This window comes from Penaeus japonicus, unplaced genomic scaffold (assembly GCF_977035675.1).
Source record: "Penaeus japonicus unplaced genomic scaffold, GWHDUDI00000001_assembly GWHDUDI00000008, whole genome shotgun sequence".
NCBI classification, from domain to species: domain Eukaryota; kingdom Metazoa; phylum Arthropoda; class Malacostraca; order Decapoda; family Penaeidae; genus Penaeus; species Penaeus japonicus.
Genome location: NW_028234410.1, coordinates 40,293,761 through 40,300,762, shown reverse-complemented (window position 1 = coordinate 40,300,762; position 7,002 = coordinate 40,293,761).

The following is a 7,002-nucleotide window of genomic DNA, read 5'->3' as shown; positions in this document are numbered from 1 at the left end:
CATTTTAGTCAACAAAATTCAAGAAAGAATGGTTAGTATTTTGTATATTTGACTTTTTCTCATTCTTATAACGGTGAAATTATATGAAGTGACAGCAAATCTTTTATGAACTGTGTATTTATAGTTATTCAGTAAATCATGCATAGTAAGATTTTAGTTTACGACAAAACAGCTAAGAATATGACATTAATATATAATTAGTTACATTTGGTTGAAAAGGTTGGCGACCCTGTACAGGGTGTATCCTTCTTCACTCGCTTTATCTTTTCTTTTTTCATCTTGTTTATCTTACTGAACCTGGACAGAGGCTAATCATAAGTTTTAATTTACGCAAATATGGCTATCCTAACACGTATCAAACATCTCTCTCTCTCTCTCTCTCTCTCTCACACACACACACACACACACACACACACACACACACACACACACACACACACACACACACGCACGCACGCACACACACACACACACACACACAGAACCTTCAGAACTCTTATCAGTCAGAACTTCACTCACCCTCTTGCACTTTTCCCTTCATTCTTGCGCGCTTTTTTCTTATGGTTCCATAAAGTTGTGAAAATACTTGTATAAGATCTGTATTTATGAAACGTTGACTTTTATTCACTGTTTTTAGTCCATCAATTAAGTACTAAAACATGATAGAAAATCTGGCTTTAGTTTAATGTCCGGAAGGGTGTCGTCATAGTGTTACTGGTAATACAAAATCAATTAACTGTCCACCAGACACATTTTCATATGATTTGTGTTCGTGCATTTGTGTGTGTGTGTGTGTTTGTGTTTGTGTTTGTGTGTGTGTGTGTGTGTGTGTGTGTGTGTGTGTGTGTGTGTGTGTGTGTACAACGCAAACATCTAACAGAACAATGCAGACCTGACAAAGCTATAGACAAAAAGAATTCATTAGAGTAATGGTAGCAGTGAAGAATGGGGTAAAAATCGTCAAGGTTCTCTTGCATTTTATGTATATTTTTTTGCGATAATATTTCTGCTTCTCTCTCTTTCCGCTCTACCCCTACCTCCCTCTTCCTCCCTCCCCTCCTCTCGCTCTCTATCTCATGGTCATCATATATACGGGTCGATGGATGTATGTCCTCACATGACATAATGACATAATGTACAAAAATGTAGAATACCAAATAAAGGCACAAGAAGAGGACTACCATGATGATACTTGTTTAATTAAAATGCAAGAAATCAGAATCTACACTTTTCTGTCCCACCCCCTCTTTGCTTTTTGTCTGCAGATATGTTTCCGGATAAGTTCTTTATGATATGATTTCCAGACCCCAGTCCATACAACAAACCTAGACTTACAAACACCCCAGACATCACTGGTCTTTTAGCACTCATTCAGAAAAGCATTGAAACCTCTTGACGTGGGACTTGTTTCCTTTCTGGTCATTCCCATAGACGTACACATATATATATTTTTTTATTAATTATATTATACTACATAGTACAGCTACTAATATAGAATTCAAATACCTTTCACTATATGCATATCAAAGTTTCAAATGGTTATCTTAAGAAGATCACAAAAATAACAAGTCCTAAAATATAAATGATAACATAAAGAAAAGTTACAACTAGTCTGAAAAGAGTGTGCCCAAAGGATACGTTTCTTAGAACACCATTTACGAAACGAAAGACTTCATTAAGAAAAGAGATCTTAAGGGCCATTTGAATATTTTTCGGTAATTATAGATGCGTGTAGCTTTAACCAGGTATTATGGATTATTACTCACACAAACCGAAAAAAAATGTGTATATTCTCAACTTAATTAAATAAGTTCTCTTTCCTTTCTATAAGAACGATAAACAATTATCACTATGAAAAAATGGGCCACTTTTCCTTCAATACAAATTGCGCCTCATTATACCACAAACGCAGAAGGCAAAGTAAGAAAAGTCCAGCGGCTGTAGGGGGGGGGGGGAGGTAGAACTACCATTTAAGCCGCAGTAAGTAGCAATGGTAGAAGTAGACGTTACTGCTGTAGATGTTGTAATGAGAGGGTGGGAACAGCGTGGTCGTAAAGCCAAACAGGTTGCATGGAATAGAGCTTGTAGTTCCAAGAGCATTTACGTTGACGAGACAGCGAAACGGCTTAATTTATTGATAGCGCTGACGGAGGGGACCGTAAGGGTGTCGCAGTATATTACGACGCCCGCTGGAGTTTGATTTGCCTTTGTTGAGAATACCTCCCTGAAACTGCTTATATTTATTACAATTCACTCAAACTAATCAATTCCAAAGCAATCATAAAATATCAAGTTAAGGGATTTATGGCAACGGATTTTTTATTTTTTATTTTTATTTTTTTTAGTTTGATAATAGCCATTCTTGTGAGCCAAAACCTCACTACTATCAAAATCTGTAACTGTTATATATATATATATATATATATATATATATATATATATATATATATATATATATATATATATATATGCATGTCTGTGTGTGTGTGTGCAATGTCTTAGCATTTCGTTACATGTACAATTATTTCATTCTTCTTACAGGAATAACTCTAAATCAATTACCTTCGTGCATTATGGTATCTAGAAACACGCAATTTCTTTAAGCAACTGCCATTTAGCCGGGCGACTGACCTCTTCGTGACCTCGTGCAGCGAAGAACAACTTCTGTGCCGGCGGCGACCTCGGCCAGCCGATCCGCCCTGATCTGACGTGACGTAACATGTCGGCATTTACATAGAACACGCTCCGAGCTGGACACCGGCAGCATAAGTAGGCGAGGGTTGAAAAAGGAGGAGAGTAAAAACGAGCGATGAGGGTAGATTCACGGAACGTTCCATCATCTCGCTCCGACGTCTCTTTCCCGAGGGTGAACCGAACTGCACGCGCTTTCATCGGGTGTAAACTTGGATCATTACCTGTCCGCCAGGTAGGATAATGAGCCTCGTTCATCCTCCTTCTTCAGGATACACCCTTCCCTTTCCCTCTCCCGTTTTAAGACCTCGTATGCCCTCCTCCTTTCCCTCTACTTCCCTTTCCCCCTCCTGCTCCCTTCTCCTTCCCCTTCCCCCCATTTTCCCCTCACCCTACTATTTCATCTTTCTTTCCCTTCCTCTCTTGTTGCTTCCTCTTTCCTCTTCCCATAATATTCCCTCCACCTTACTCTTTCCATCTTGTTACCTTCTCCTTTCCCTTTATTTCCTGTTTCCTCATTTCCAATTCCTTCTTATTCCACTACACTCCTAATCTTCCCTCTCCATTCCTGATCGTCCTTTCCCTCCTTATCTTTCTTCCTAGCCTCTTCTTCCCCCCTCTTCCCCTCTCTACCGTTCCCTCCTCCTACTCACTCATCGTTTTTGGTGATAGAATCACCATCCAAGACCAAAGTCTTTTTTCTCCCCTTTTCATTTTTCCTTCATTTTCTGAGGTTAGTTTTTTCCCCTCAAAAATATGACCCTTTCAAAATTAAGAATTCACCCAAATCTAGACACTTTTATTATTGCTGTTATTAAATCTAGTGTTACTGTCCCTATATCCATCTTTATTACTTATCATCTTTACATTTGATATCGGCGCCATTATTCCTACCAATACCATAATTCTTCTTATCATTCGTCCCATCTATATATCTTTTTACCATGGCCCAGAGGGTGCGGAGGTCGAACGTCGGAATCCCAAGCGAGAGTTTAGTTGATGTTGAGAAGAGCGTCCAAACAACAAGGCTCCCAAGACCAACTTACCTCAAGGCACCGCTCCCAAGACCGACTTACCTCAAGGCACCGCTCCCAAGACCGACTTGCCTCAAGGCACCGCTCCCATGACCAACTTACCTCAAGGCACCGCTCCCAAGACCAACTTGCCTCAAGGGCACCGCTCCCAAGACCAACTTACCTCAAGGCACCGCTCCCAAGACCGACTTGCCTCAAGGCACCGCTCCCATGACCAACTTGCCTCAAGGGCGCCGCTCCCAAGACCAACTTGCCTCAAGGGCATCGCTCCCATGACCGACTTGCCTCAAGGACACCGCAACCAAGACCGACTTGCCTCAAGGCACCGCTCCCAAGACCGACTTGCTTTAAGGCACCGCTCCCAAGACCGACTTGCCTCAAGGCACCGCTCCCAAGACCGACTTGCCTCAAGGCACCGCTCCCAAGACCGACTTGCCTCAAGGCACCGCTCCCAAGACCGACTTGCTTTAAGGCACCGCTCCCAAGACCGACTTGCCTCAAGGCACCGCTCCCAAGACCGACTTGCCTCAAGGCACCGCTCCCAAGACCGACTTGCCTCAAGGCACCGCTCCCAAGACCGACTTGCTTTAAGGCACCGCTCCCAAGACCGACTTGCCTCAAGGCACCGCTCCCAAGACCGACTTGCCTCAAGGCACCGCTCCCAAGACCGACTTGCCTCAAGGACACCGCAACCAAGACCGACTTGCCTCAAGGCACCGCTCCCAAGACCGACTTGCCTCAAGGACACCTCTCCCAAGACCGACTTGCCTCAAGGGCACCGCTCCCAAGACCGACTTGCCTCAAGGGCATCGCTCCCATGACCGACTTGCCTCAAGGACACCGCAACCAAGACCGACTTGCCTCAAGGACACCGCAACCAAGACCGACTTGCCTCAAGGACACCGCAACCAAGACCGACTTGCCTCAAGGGCATCGCTCCCAAGACCGACTTGCTTTAAGGCACCGCTCCCAAGACCGACTTGCCTCAAGGACACCGCAACCAAGACCGACTTGCCTCAAGGCACCGCTCCCAAGACCGACTTGCCTCAAGGACACCGCAACCAAGACCGACTTGCCTCAAGGCACCGCTCCCAAGACCGACTTGCTTTAAGGCACCGCTCCCAAGACCGACTTGCCTCAAGGCACCGCAACCAAGACCGACTTGCCTCAAGGCACCGCTCCCAAGACCGACTTGCCTCAAGGACACCGCAACCAAGACCGACTTGCCTCAAGGCACCGCTCCCAAGACCGACTTGCCTCAAGGACACCTCTCCCAAGACCGACTTGCCTCAAGGGCACCGCTCCCAAGACCGACTTGCCTCAAGGGCATCGCTCCCATGACCGACTTGCCTCAAGGACACCGCAACCAAGACCGACTTGCCTCAAGGACACCGCAACCAAGACCGACTTGCCTCAAGGACACCGCAACCAAGACCGACTTGCCTCAAGGGCATCGCTCCCAAGACCGACTTGCCTCAAGGCACCGCTCCCAAGACCGACTTGCCTCAAGGGCATCGCTCCCAAGACCGACTTGCCTCAAGGCACCGCTCCCAAGACCGACTTGCCTCAAGGCACCGCTCCCAAGACCGACTTGCTTTAAGGCACCGCTCCCAAGACCGACTTGCCTCAAGGCACCGCTCCCAAGACCGACTTGCCTCAAGGCACCGCTCCCAAGACCGACTTGCTTTAAGGCACCGCTCCCAAGACCGACTTGCCTCAAGGCACCGCTCCCAAGACCGACTTGCCTCAAGGCACCGCTCCCAAGACCGACTTGCCTCAAGGCACCGCTCCCAAGACCGACTTGCCTCAAGGCACCGCTCCCAAGACCGACTTGCCTCAAGGCACCGCTCCCAAGACCGACTTGCCTCAAGGCACCGCTCCCAAGACCGACTTGCCTCAAGGCCCCGCTCCCAAGACCGACTTGCCTCAAGGCACCGCTCCCAAGACCGACTTGCCTCAAGGCACCGCTCCCAAGACCGACTTGCCTCAAGGCACCGCTCCCAAGACCGACTTGCCTCAAGGCACCGCTCCCAAGACCGACTTGCTTTAAGGCACCGCTCCCAAGACCAACTTGCCTCAAGGCACCGCTCCCAAGACCGACTTGCCTCAAGGCACCGCTCCCAAGACCGACTTGCCTCAAGGCACCGCTCCCAAGACCGACTTGCCTCAAGGCACCGCTCCCAAGACCGACTTGCCTCAAGGCACCGCTCCCAAGACCGACTTGCCTCAAGGCACCGCTCCCAAGACCGACTTGCCTCAAGGCACCGCTCCCAAGACCGACTTGCTTCAAGGCACCGCTCCCAAGACCGACTTGCCTCAAGGCACCGCTCCCAAGACCGACTTGCTTTAAGGCACCGCTCCCAAGACCGACTTGCCTCAAGGCACCGCTCCCAAGACCGACTTGCTTTAAGGCACCGCTCCCAAGACCGACTTGCCTCAAGGACACCGCAACCAAGACCGACTTGCCACAAGGCACCTCTCCCAAGACCGACTTGCCTCAAGGCACCGCTCCCAAGACCGACTTGCCTTAAGGCACCGCTCCCAAGACCGACTTGCCACAAGGCACTTCTCCCAAGACCGACTTGCCTCAAGGCACCGCTCCCAAGACCGACTTGCCTTAAGGCACCGCTCCCAAGACCGACTTGCCACAAGGCACCTCTCCCAAGACCGACTTGCCACAAGGCACCTCTCCCAAGACCGACTTGCCTCAAGGCACCGCTCCCAAGACCGACTTGCCTCAAGGCACCGCTCCCAAGACCGACTTGCCACAAGGCACCGCTCCCAAGACCGACTTGCCACAAGGCACCTCTCCCAAGACCGACTTGCCTCAAGGGCACCGCTCCCAAGACCGACTTGCCTCAAGGGCACCGCTCCCAAGACCGACTTGCCTCAAGGCACCGCTCCCAAGACCGACTTGCCTCAAGGCACCGCTCCCAAGACCGACTTGCCTCAAGGCACCGCTCCCAAGACCGACTTGCCTCAAGGCACCGCTCCCAAGACCGACTCGCCTCAAGGCACCGCTCCCAAGACCGACTTGCCACAAGGCACCGCTCCCAAGACCGACTTGCCTCAAGGCACCGCTCCCAAGACCGACTTGCTTTAAGGCACCGCTCCCAAGACCAACTTGCCTCAAGGCACCGCTCCCAAGACCGACTCGCCTCAAGGCACCGCTCCCAAGACCGACTTGCCACAAGGCACCGCTCCCAAGACCGACTTGCCTCAAGGCACCGCTCCCAAGACCGACTTGCTTTAAGGCACCGCTCCCAAGACCAACTTG